Source organism: Oncorhynchus kisutch, linkage group LG25 (genome assembly GCF_002021735.2).
Source record: "Oncorhynchus kisutch isolate 150728-3 linkage group LG25, Okis_V2, whole genome shotgun sequence".
Lineage (NCBI taxonomy): Eukaryota > Metazoa > Chordata > Actinopteri > Salmoniformes > Salmonidae > Oncorhynchus > Oncorhynchus kisutch.
This window is the reverse complement of record NC_034198.2, coordinates 39,127,324-39,141,161: the sequence shown is the minus strand read 5'-3', so window position 1 is coordinate 39,141,161 and position 13,838 is coordinate 39,127,324. Positions and strand designations below refer to the sequence as shown.

The 13,838-nt window shown below is 44.8% G+C and overlaps 1 pseudogene across 1 annotated transcript in view; it reads left to right on the top strand.

Moving 5' to 3' along the window:
* The window catches only part of LOC109870220 (calcium-activated potassium channel subunit alpha-1-like), a 222,277-nt pseudogene that overhangs the window by 114,352 nt on the left and 94,087 nt on the right, over positions 1 to 13,838 (top strand). Inside the window, exons 4-5 of the transcript XR_004205441.1 lie at positions 8,903 to 8,996; positions 9,533 to 9,644. The product of XR_004205441.1 is annotated as a calcium-activated potassium channel subunit alpha-1-like (transcript). The remainder of the gene's footprint in view (positions 1 to 8,902; positions 8,997 to 9,532; positions 9,645 to 13,838) is intronic.

Below are 13,838 nucleotides of genomic sequence, written 5' to 3'. Positions count from 1 at the left end.
CATAGATAAGGGCTCTGGTCAAAATTAGTGCTCCTATATATAGGGAATAGGGCTCCATTTGGGATGCGCTCTAGATATACTGTAATTATTATCACCTGAAGTGAAGGGTTGAAATATTCACAATGCTTGGACTATTCTCAGAATTGGCAGTTGCTGTTATTGATAATACATAGTATAACTGGCATCATAAGCTTTATATGCATATTTATTGACACAATAATGTATCTTATTGTATAAAGGATTAGACAAATGTATAACACACTCTTAGATCTGGGTAGTTTAGTCTGTGTCCAGGGCTTCTATTTGAGGAGTGTATTTGGTGACGGTATGACTTTACTTAACAACAATAGCATCCTATCTGGTCTAAGTTTGATGGGGGGGTTGGCTGGCTGTCTCATGTTGTCCACTCTATTGGCCAGGGGATACACTAATAAACTATTGGCCAGGGGATACACTAATACTCTATTGGCCAGGGGATACACTAATAAACTATTGGCCAGGGGATACACTAATACTCCACTCTATTGGCCAGGGGATACACAAATACTCTATTGGCCAGGGGATACACTAATACTCTATTGGCCAGGGGATACACTAATACACTATTGGCCAGGGGATACACTAATACTCCACTCTATTGGTCAGGGGATACACTAATACTCTATTGGCCAGGGGATACACTAATACTCTATTAGCCAGGGGATACACTAATACACTATTGGCCAGGGGATACACTAATAAACTATTGGCCAGGGGATACACTAATACACTATTGGCCAGGGGATACACTAATACTCTATTGGCCAGGGGATACACTAATACTCTATTGGCCAGGGGGATACACTAATACTCTATTGGCCAGGGGATACACTAATACACTATTGGCCAGGGGATACACTAATACTCCACTCTATTGGCCAGGGGATACACTAATACTCTATTGGCCAGGGGATACACTAATACTCTATTGGCCAGGGGATACACTAATACTCTATTGGCCAGGGGATACACTAATACTCCACTCTATTGGCCAGGGGATACACTAATACACTATTGGCCAGGGGATACACTAATACTCTATTGGCCAGGGGATACACTAATACTCTATTGGCCAGGGGATACACTAATACTCTATTGGCCAGGGGATACACTAATACTCTATTGGCCAGGGGATACACTAATACTCCACTCTATTGGCCAGGGGATACACTAATACACTATTGGCCAGGGGATACACTAATACTCTATTGGCCAGGGGATACACTAATACACTATTGGCCAGGGGATACACTAATACACTATTGGCCAGGGGATACACTAATACTCTATTGGCCAGGGGATACACTAATACTCCACTGGCCAGGGGATACACTAATACTCCACTCTATTGGCCAGGGGATACACTAATACTCCACTCTATTGGCCAGGGGATACACTAATACTCCACTCTATTGGCCAGGGGCTACACTAATACTCCACTCTATTGGTCAGGGGATATACTAATACTCCACTCTATTGGCCAGGGGATACACTGATACTCCACTCTATTGGCCAGGTGATACACTAATACTCCACTCTATTGGCCAGGGGATACACTAATACTCCACTCTATTGGCCAGGGGATACACTAATTCTCCACTCTATTGGCCAGGGGATACACTAATACTCCACTCTATTGGTCAGGGGATACACTGATGCTCCACTCTATTGGCTAGGGGATACACTAATACTCCACTCTATTGGCCAGGTGATACACTAATACTCCGCTCTATTGGCCAGGCGATACACTAATACACCACTCTATTGGCCAGGGGATACACTAATACTCCACTCTATTGGCCAGGGGATACACTAATACTCTATTGGCCAGGGGATACACTAATCATCTATTGGCCAGGGGATACACTAATACACTATTGGCCAGGGGATACACTAATACTCTATTGGCCAGGGGATACACTAATACTCCACTCTATTGGCCAGGGGGATACACTGATACTCCACTCTATTGGCCAGGGGATACACTAATACTCCACTCTATTGGCCAGGGGATACACTAATACTCCACTCTATTGGTCAGGGGATACACTAATACTCTATTGGCCAGGGGATACACTAATACTCCACGCTATTGGCCAAGGGGATACACTGATACTCCACTCTATTGGCCAGGGGATACACTAATACTCCACTCTATTGGCCAGGGGGATACACTGATACTCCACTCTATTGGCCAGGGGATACACTAATACTCCACTCTATTGGCCAGGGGATACACTAATACTCCACTCTATTGGCCAGGGGATACACTAATACTCTATTGGCCAGGGGATACACTAATACTCCACGCTATTGGCCAAGGGGATACACTGATACTCCACTCTATTGGCCAGGGGATACACTAATACTCCACTCTATTGGCCAGGGGATACACTAATATATTGGCCAGAGTCAATAATGCAGTATAAACAAGTCTATATACAATGTGAGCAAATGAGGTGAGAAGGGAGGTAAAGGCAAAAAAGGCCATGATGGCAAAGTAAATACAATATAGCAAGTAAAACACTGGAATGGTAGTTTTGCAATGGAAGAATGTGCAAAGTAGAAATAAAAATAATGGGGTGCAAAGGAGCAAAATAAATAAATAAATTAAAATTAAATACAGTTGGGAAAGAGGTAGTTGTTTGGGCTAAATTATAGGTGGGCTATGTACAGGTGCAGTAATCTGTGAGCTGCTCTGACAGTTGGTGCTTAAAGCTAGTGAGGGAGATAAGTGTTTCCAGTTTCAGAGATTTTTGTAGTTCGTTCCAGTCATTGGCAGCAGAGAACTGGAAGGAGAGTTTTGGGGGTGACTAGAGAGATATACCTGCTGGAGCGTGTGCTACAGGTGGGAGATGCTATGGTGACCAGCGAGCTGAGATAAGGGGGGACTTTACCTAGCAGGGTCTTGTAGATGACATGGAGCCAGTGGGTTTGGCGACGAGTATGAAGCGAGGGCCAGCCAACGAGAGCGTACAGGTCGCAATGGTGGGTAGTATATGGGGCTTTGGTGATAAAACGGATTGCACTGTGATAGACTGCATCCAATTTGTTGAGTAGGGTATTGGAGGCTATTTTGTAAATGACATCGCCAAAGTCGAGGATTGGTAGGATGGTCAGTTTTACAAGGGTATGTTTGGCAGCATGAGTGAAGGATGCTTTGTTGCGAAATAGGAAGCCAATTCTAGATTTAACTTTGGATTGGAGATGTTTGATATGGGTCTGGAATGAGAGTTTACAGTCTAACCAGACACCTAAGTATTTGTAGTTGTCCACGTATTCTAAGTCAGAGCCGTCCAGAGTAGTGATGTTGGACAGGCGGGTAGGTGCAGGTAGCGATCGGTTGAAGAGCATGCATTTAGTTTTACTTGTATTTAAGAGCAATTGGAGGCCACGGAAGGAGAGTTGTATGGCATTGAAGCTTGCCTGGAGGGTTGTTAACACACTGTCCAAAGAAGGGCCGGAAGTATACAGAATGGTGTCGTCTGCGTAGAGGTGGATCAGGGACTCACCAGCAGCAAGAGCGACCTCATTGATGTATACAGAGAAGAGAGTCGGTCCAAGAATTGAACCCTGTGGCACCCCCATAGAGACTGCCAGAGGTCCGGACAGCAGACCCTCCGAATTGACACACTGAACTCTATCAGAGAAGTAGTTGGTGAACCAGGCGAGGCAATCATTTGAGAAACCAAGGCTGTCGAGTCTGCCGATGAGGATATGGTGATTGACAGAGTCGAAAGCCTTGGCCAGATCAATGAATACGGCTGCACAGTAATGTTTCTTATCGATGGCGGTTAAGATATCGTTTAGGACCTTGAGCGTGGCTGAGGTGCACCCATGACCAGCTCTGAAACCAGATTGCATAGCAGAGAAGGTATGGTGAGATTCGAAATGGTCGGTAATCTGTTTGTTGACTTGGCTTTCGAAGACCTTAGAAAGGCACGGTAGGATAGATATAGGTCTGTAGCAGTTTGGGTCAAGAGTGTCCCCCCCTTTGAAGAGGGGGATGACCGCAGCTGCTTTCCAATCTTTGGGAATCTCAGACGACATGAAAGAGAGGTTGAACAGGCTAGTAATAGGGGTGGCAACAATTTCGGCAGATAATTTTAGAAAGAAAGGGTCCAGATTGTCTAGCCCGGCTGATTTGTAGGGGTCCAGATTTTGCAGCTCTTTCAGAACATCAGCTGAATGGATTTGGGAGAAGGAGAAATGGGGAAGGCTTGGGCGAGTTGCTGTTGGGGGTGCAGTGCTGTTGTCCGGGGTAGGAGTAGCCAGGTGGAAAGCATGGCCAGCCGTAGAAAAATGCTTATTGAAATTCTCAATTATGGTGGATTTATCAGTGGTGACAGTGTTTCCTATCTTCAGTGCAGTGGGCAGCTGGGAGGAGGTGTTCTTATTCTCCATGGACTTTACAGTGTCCCAGAACTTTTTTGAGTTAGTGTTGCAGGAAGCAAATTTCTGCTTGAAAAAGCTAGCCTTGGCTTTTCTAACTTCCTGTGTATAATGGTTTCTAGCTTCCCTGAACAGCTGCATATCACGGGGGCTGTTCGATGCTAATGCAGAACGCCATAGGATGTTTTTGTGTTGGTTAAGGGCAGTCAGGTCTGGGGAGAACCAAGGGCTATATCTGTTCCTGGTTCTAAATTTCTTGAATGGGGCATGTTTATTTAAGATGGTTAGGAAGGCATTTAAAAAAAATATCCAGGCATCCTCTACTGACGGGATGAGATCAATATCCTTCCAGGATACCCCGGCCAGGTCGATTAGAAAGGCCTGCTCGCAGAAGTGTTTCAGGGAGCGTTTTACAGTGATGAGTGGAGGTCGTTTGACCGCTGACCCATTACGGATGCAGGCAATGAGGCAGTGATCGCTGAGATCTTGGTTGAAGACAGCAGAGGTGTATTTAGAGGGGAAGTTGGTTAGGATGATATCTATGAGGGTGCCCGTGTTTAAGGTTTTGGGGAGGTACCTGGTAGGTTCATTGATAATTTGTGTGAGATTGAGGGCATCAAGTTTAGATTGTAGGATGGCTGGGGTGTTAAGCATGTTCCAGTTTAGGTCGCCTAGCAGCACGAACTCTGAAGATAGATGGGGGGCAATCAGTTCACATATGGTGTCCAGAGCACAGCTGGGGGCAGAGGGTGGTCTATAGCAGGCGGCAAGGTGGAGAGGTGGATTTTTAAAAGTAGAAGTTCAAATTGTTTGGGTACAGACCTGGATAGTAGGACAGAACTCTGCAGGCTATCTTTGCAGTAGATTGCAACACCGCCCCCTTTGGCAGTTCTATCTTGTCTGAAAATTTTGTAGTTTGGAATTAAAATGTCTGAATTTTTGGTGGTCTTCCTAAGCCAGGATTCAGACACAGCTAGAACATCCGGGTTGGCAGAGTGTGCTAAAGCAGTGAATAGAACAAACTTAGGGAGGAGGCTTCTAATGTTAACATGCATGAAACCAAGGCTATTACGGTTGCAGAAGTCGTCAAAAGAGAGCGCCTGGGGAATAGGAGTGGAGCTAGGCACTGCAGGGCCTGGATTCACCTCTACATCGCCAGAGGAACATAGGAGGAGTAGAATAAGGGTACGGCTAAAAGCTATGAGAATTGGTCGTCTAGAACGTCTGGAACATAGAGTAAAAGGAGGTTTCTGGGGGCGATAAAATAGCATCAAGGTATAATGTACAGACAAATGTATGGTAGGATGTGAATACAGTGGAGGTAAACCTAGGTATTGAGTGATGAAGAGAGAGATATTGTCTCTAGAAACATCGTTGAAACCAGGAGATGTCATTGCATGTGTGGGTGGTGGAACTAATAGGTTGGATAAGGTATAGTGAGCAGGACTAGAGGCTCTACAGTGAAATAAGCCAATAAACACTAACCAGAACAGCAATGGACAAGACATATTGACATTAAGGAGAGGCATGCTTAGTCGAGTGATCAAAAGGGTCCGGTGAGTGGAGAGGTTGGTTGGTGATTTAGACAGCTAGCCAGGGCATCGGTAGCAAGCTAGCATAGGATGGAGGTCTGTTGTTAGCCACCTCTTGCGTTCCGTCAGTAGATTAGTGGGGTTCCGTGTGGTAGAGGGGATTAATCCAAATCACACAACAACAACAAAAATAAAAACAATAGATATAGTTATAGAGGCCCAAGAAGAAAACATAATAATAATAATAAAAATAAAAAAAAATTGTCCGATTGTCTATTCAGATAGCAGCCGGTAAGACAGCTAACGGTTAGCAGGCCGCAGATGGGCGTTCAGGTAACGTCGCGACGGAGTAGCCAGCCGAATAACTCCTTCGGGTAGATAACGTCGGCAGTCCAGTTGTGAAGGCCCGGTGGGGCTCCGCGAAGGCAGTAAAACGGGTCCGGATAGGTGACTGCAGCCCAGGTGTGATTGATGGAACTCAGGAGTGATTGACGGAGCTTGCTAGCTCCGGAATAATTGATGTTTGCTCCGGAATCGATGAAGGCCGATAGTCACACGGATAGCAGCTAGCTAGCTGTGAGATCCGGGTATGAATGTCCAGAGAGCAGTCGAAATCCAGGGACATGGAGAGAAAAATTGGTCCGGTATGTTCCGTTCCGAGCCGCACAGAACTGGCGATAGATTTTCGAGCTAAAGGATAGCTGATGACCATAAACCGTGGTTAGCTGAATACTAACGATTTGCCAGTAAAGGAGCTAACTAGCTTCTGAACTAGCTTCTGGATTAGCTTCTGGCTAGTTTCAGGCTAGCTTCTTGGAGTTTCTGGCTAGCTTCTTGGAGGATTACAGATGGTAAATAAGGTAAATAATACTTTTTTATAAATATACATTGGTGAGGCGGGTTGCAGGAGAGTGTTTTGAAGATGAGTTGATGGAAAATAAAAATAAAATGTATGTGAAAAAGTTGTAAATATATATATATACAGGACACGACAAGACGAGGACAAAAGACGTCTGAACTGCTATGCCACCTTGGATATGAGAGTATATCCCCTGGCCAATAGAGTGGATTTTCAGTGTATCCCCTGGCCAATAGAGTGGAGTATTAGTGTATCCCCTAGCCAATAGAGTATTAGTGTATCACCTTGCCAATAGAGCGGAGTATTAGTGTATCCCCTGGCCAATAGAGTGGAGTATCAGTGTATCCCCTGACCAATAGAGTGGAGTATCAGTGTATCCCCTGGCCAATAGAGTGGAGTATTAGTATATCCCCTGGCCAATAGAGTGGAGTATTAGTGTATCCTCTGGCCAATAGAGTGGAGTATTAGTGTATCCCCTGGCCAGGACTGTATGATTATTGGCCAGGGGATACACTAATACACTATTGGCCAGGGGATACATTAATACTCTTTTGGCCAGGGGATACATTAATACTCTATTGGCCAGGGGATACACTAATACTCTATTGGCCAGGGGATACACTAATACTCTATTGGCCAGGGGATACACTAATACTCCACTCTATTGGCCAGGGGATACACTAATACTCTATTGGCCAGGGGATACACTAATACACTATTGGCCAGGGGATACACTAATACTCTATTGGCCAGGGGATACACTAATACTCTATTGGCCAGGGGATACACTAATAGTCCACTCTATTGGCCAGGGGATACACTAATACTCCACTCTATTGGCCAGGGGATACACTAATACTCCACTCTATTGGCCAGGGGATACACTAATACTCTATTGGCCAGGGGATACACTAATACTCCACGCTATTGGCCAAGGGGATACACTGATACTCCACTCTATTGGCCAGGGGATACACTAATACTCCACTCTATTGGCCAGGGGGATACACTGATACTCCACTCTATTGGCCAGGGGATACACTAATACTCCACTCTATTGGCCAGGGGATACACTAATACTCTATTGGCCAGGGGATACACTAATACTCTATTGGCCAGGGGATACACTAATAGTCCACTCTATTGGCCAGGGGATACACTAATACTCCACTCTATTGGCCAGGGGATACACTAATACTCCACTCTATTGGCCAGGGGATACACTAATACTCCACTCTATTGGCCAGGGGATACACTAATACTCCACTCTATTGGCCAGGGGATACACTAATACTCCACTCTATTGGCCAGGGGATACACTAATACTCTATTGGCCAGGGGATACACTAATACACTAACGGCTCTCTGACATATTTTAGGATATAGCCTACCTAGTTATGTAGGTCAGGCACTATATGTGTTAACACAGGATGGTAGGTTGTATCCACGTGAGATGCACTATAGAGCTATATGTCTGTACTGTAACCTCAAATGATGTTGACAATAAGCTTGGACTGTCATTACACATACCTGGATTTCGTTCACAAGATGTATAGTGGTGACAGTAATTCCAAACTCATAACATATAATTGGTTATTTATTTATTTATTTTTGTTAGCATCTGCTATGGCTGCTTTGATGACATGAAAGATGCCAAAACCCCTGCGTGGCTATTAACCCTTAGACTACTGCCACTTCCACTGAACCCACCTCTAGTGTTAAAGATCCCGAACGGTCCTTCTTATTCCTGTGTCAAAATAGCCTTTTGAAGTACTAAAACACCCCCCCCCCCCCTATCCATAACCCTTCTACTGTACACACTGTACTGTGAGGATATTGAAGGAACGAGCGATTTTCACGGTTCTCTAAGAGGTTTTTAATCAGGGTAGAAGAAGACGTTATAGTTACGTGTTTTTTTAAATGTTATTTAGAAAATGCAAAATGTCGCACCTTTTGAATTCCTTTCATTCTTTATTTCTTCATCTTTATATAAAAAAACTGTTTCGGGGGGAGGGGGGCAAGTGCATGTTCAATAAGTGAGATGTTTCTAACATGTGTGTTTTCTGTGTGTTTCTGACAGCCCCATCGAGTCCTGTCAGAACTTCTACAAAGACTTCACGCTACAGATCGACATGGCTTTCAACGTCTTCTTCCTCTTGTACTTTGGTCTACGGGTAAATAAGGAAGATGCTACATTAGACATGTCCACAAGTTGTTATGCTAGTGTAGTTTCATATTTATTTACCCAGGCAAATCAGTTAAGAACAAATTCTTATTTTCAATGACGGCCTAGGAACAGTGCAGAACAATAGATTTTTACCTTGTCAGCTCAGGGATTTGAACTTGCAACCTTTCGGTTACGAGCCCAACACTCTACCCACTAGGCTATCCTTCCACCCCAATAAAGATATTTATACGTTGAATGCTGATTGGCTGACATATACCACGGCAGTGTCGTGCCTAAGAACAGCCCTTAGCCGTGGTATATTGGCCATATACCACACCCCCCCGTGCCTTATTGCTTAAATATACCCACACATAATATAGACATTAAAGTCAAAAAACATTGCACTCATTTAAACTGTGGAAGCATTCAACAGTGTTGCGGCTGTCCTACAGTCATGTATCAACATTAAAAAGTAGGATGGTGGAATATAGGAATGTAGAATATAATATATAATATAACTGGTATCTTTCTCTACCCCCCCAGTTCATAGCGGCCAATGACAAGCTGTGGTTCTGGCTGGAGGTGAACTCGGTGGTGGACTTCTTCACTGTTCCCCCGGTGTTCGTGTCCGTCTATCTCAACAGGAGCTGGCTTGGTAAGTACAGCACCAGTATATAGCGCCTGCCAAATGTGGGAGCGGTGTTCTAGTTCAGCTTTGATTGAGACCTGGTCTGCAGCGCGCCCCAGTGGATATTCTGTGTGTTACACTGCCTTAAACTGGATCGTTGAATTGTTCAATTATTTTCCAGTTGAGGCACGTGGATTTTGTCTCTGGTTTGACCTGGTTATCTTATCTTGGACAGCCTTCCTCTTTTTAAAGACACAGGGAGTAGCTGCTTGTGTTGACTGAAGGGCCCTGGTCTAAAGTAGTGCACTATAAAGGGAATAAGTTGCCATTTGCAATAGGGCCCTGGTCTAAAGTAGTGCACTATAAAGGGAACAAGGTGCCATTGGCCATAGGGCCCTGGTCTAAAGTAGTGCACTATAAAGGGAATAGGGTGCCATTGGCCATAGGGCCCTGGTCTAAAGTAGTGCACTATAAAGGTAATAAGGTGCCATTGGCCATAGGGCCCTGGTCTAAAGTAGTGCACTATAAAGGGAATAGGGTGCAATTTGGGACTATTCTGACTGTGATAATGGTGTTGGTTGTTGGCTGACAGCAATGTTGTGTTTACCTAGTTTAAATGGTTTCTGGTTTCACAATGTTGTGTTTACCTAGTTTAAATGGTTTCTGGTTTCACAATGTTGTGTTTACCTAGTTTAAATGGTTTCTGGTTTCACAATGTTGTGTTTACCTAGTTTAAATGGTTTCTGGTTTCACAATGTTGTGTTTACCTAGTTTAAATGGTTTCTGGTTTCACAATGTTGTGTTTACCTAGTTTAAATGGTTTCTGGTTTCACAATGTTGTGGCGTACACTACTTGCTGGGCTGGCATCAGTCTAGACCAGAGGTTCTTCAGCTTTTTTCAGCTCGAGACCCAAGTGAGAGATGTACTGTCCTCGAACGACCCAAATGAGAGATGTATTGTCCTCGAACGACCCAAATGAGAGCTGTACTGTCCTCGAACGACCCAAATGAGAGCTGTACTGTCCTCGAACGACCCAAATGAGAGCTGTACTGTCCTCGAACGACCCAAATGAGAGATGTATTGTCCTCGAACGACCCAAATGAGAGCTGTACTGTCCTCGAACGACCCAAATGAGAGATATACTGTCCTCGAACGACCCAAATTAAGAAGAAGAAGAAGTAATGTCCGATTATAAATGTTTACTCGCAAACCCACCTCTCACGTGCTCAGGGCCCATTTTGGCTCCCAAGTCATAGTTTAAGAACCCTGGTCTAGACTTCCACGATGGACCACGAAGGTCATTTGACCTAGCTACCTGTAATGATGATTGAACTGATTGAAATTGGTCTATGATTTAAAGTACTGTACAAGATGAGCCAATTTGAACGTTTACTGGGTTTTGTTGACTGGCACCTGCCAGACTCACTTCTGACTATTGCCCTATGTTCCCTGTTCAAATGTAGTGCACTATATAGGGAACAGAGACCTATGGTCCCTGGTCAAAGGTAATGCACTAATAGGGAGCCATTTGGGACATCTCTGAGAGAGAGAGAGAGAGAGAGAGAGAGAGAGAGAGAGAGAGAGAGAGCGAGAGAGAGACAGAGACAGAGAGAGAGAGAGAGAGAGAGAGAGAGAGAGAGAGAGAGACAGAGAGAGAGAGAGAGAGAGAGAGAGAGACAGAGAGAGAGGATTACAGTGGAGAGGGGATTTGGTGTTAATTAAGACTTTGTCTTTGTCACCTGTCAATCACAGCTCAGCCACCATAGAAATATAATCACTAGAATGTACATTCCCATTCAAATGTTAAGTATACACATGAGTGGTCCAGTTAAACTGCTGTAAGCTGAAGGGCTCTGTTTACATCCCCTGTCAATCACCTGTCAATCAGAAATCAGGGCCACACCCTCTTCCTCTCAGTCCTCATCAGCATCTGCATGATAGTAGTTTTATCAGTGGCCCAATCCCAAATCAACCCCTTAACCCTAAACCCAATGTACTTGTGGAGATCTGAGAGGATTTGATTTGTATATATAGGGACTTTATACAGGATGTAGGGGTGCATTTGTAGCAGACCAGGGACTCCAGCCATGAGGTCACACTGTAACAGAACAGGGACTCCAGCCACGAGGTCACACTGTAACAGACCAGGGACTCCAGCCATGAGGTCACACTGTAACAGACCAGGGACTCCAGCCATGATGAGGTCAAACTGTAACAGACCAGGGACTCCAGCCATGAGGTCACACTGTAACAGACCAGGGACTCCAGCCATGATGAGGTCACACTGTAACAGACCAGGGACTCCAGCCATGAGGTCACACTGTAACAGACCAGGGACTCCAGCCATGATGAGGTCACACTGTAACAGACCAGGGACTCCAGCCATGATGAGGTCACACTGTAACAGACCAGGGACTCCAGCCATGAGGTCACACTGTAACAGACCAGGGACTCCAGACATGATGAGGTCACACTGTAACAGACCAGGGACTTCAGCCATGATGAGGTCACACTGTAACAGACCAGGGACTCCAGCCACGAGGTCACACTGTAACAGACCAGGGACTCCAGCCACGAGGTCACACTGTAACAGACCAGGGACTCCAGCCACGAGGTCACACTGTAACAGACCAGGGACTCCAGCCACGAGGTCACACTGTAACAGACCAGGGACTCCAGGTCCTACTATTTGATATCTTTCATATATTTTCAGTGTTTGCTCTAGCCTGGCTGGATTGTCAGATGTGTTTAGAGCTGATCACTACGGGGCCGCCTGGCCTTCACTGAATTAATAACCTGTCATATCCCTAATCAGGCTCAATCTCTCATTGGCCAAAGAGCCATTTCTCCAATCTTATGTCTGAACAGTCTGACAGAGACGAAAACATCCACACATCCACAAATACGCACTCAAACACGGCTATGCAAACATTCATCTACCAAGAAAGCGCTGAGGAGTGTAATGTCAGTTGGATGTCGGGCTGTCCCCAACAACAACACAAATACTTGCTCGACTTTCGTCTTTTCTTTCGACCAATCAATCAATCGATCTCCTGCTGGCTTTCGCAAATTTCGCCGTTGTTTCGGTAATAGGCTGCTACATGAGGAGTCGGCAACCTTTCTCACGTGGAATGTCATTTTATCTTACCATTTCTACCGATTTGAGTACCACTTATGTTTTTTCATAATGCACATTTTTGAGGTACAGTTTCATTTAATTGATATTATACCACAGCATTGTTGAATAGTCGTTTCTGATTGGTTAGAAAGGCATTCAAAAATGGTCATTAAAACCAGATAATGGGAAAGGTGCAACAAAAAAAACTATTGTTATTCTCAATGGATGTAAAAACAGATTTTTTATTGTGAAACAAACAAGAAATATGAACAACAAAAAAATCTGTACTTTATAGAGCAACCTTTTGCAGACATTACAGCTGCAAGTCACCTTGGGGTATGTCTCTATAAGCTTGGCACATCCAGCCACTGGGATTTTTGCCATTCTTCAAGGCAAAACTGCTCCAGCTCTTTCAAGTTGGATGGGGTCCGCTGTTGTACAGCAATCTTTAAGTCATACCACATATTCTCAATTGGATTGAGGTCTGGACTTTAACTAGGCCATTCCAAGACATTGAAATGTTTCCCCTTAAACCACTCGAGTGTTGCTTTAGCAGTATGCTTAGGGTCATTGTCCTGCTGGAAGGTGAACCTCCGTCCCAGTCTCAAATCTCTGGAAGACTGAAACAGGTTTCCCTCAAGAATTTGAGGTGTGGAGTGCCATCCATCATTCCTTTAATTCTGACCAGTTTCCCAGTTCCTGCTGATAAAAAAACATCCCCACAGCATGATGCTGCCTTCAGGTGTTGGGTTTGCGCCAGACGTAGCGTTTTCCTCCTATCTAGTCTCAGCCTCCGCAATGGATTAGTCTCAGCCTCCGCAATGGATTAGTCTCAGCCTCCTCAATGGATTAGTCTCAGCCTCCACAATGGATTAGTCTCAGCCTCCACAATGGATTAGTCTCAGCCTCCTCAATGGATTAGTCTCTGCCTCCACAATGGATTAGTCTCAGCCTCCGCAATGGATTAGTCTCAGCCTCCACAATGGATTAGACTCAGCCTCCTCAATGGATTAGTCTCAGCCTCCGCAATGGATTAGTCTCAGCCTCCGCAATGGATTAGTCTCAGCCTCCGCAATGGATTAGTCTCAGCCTCCACAATGGA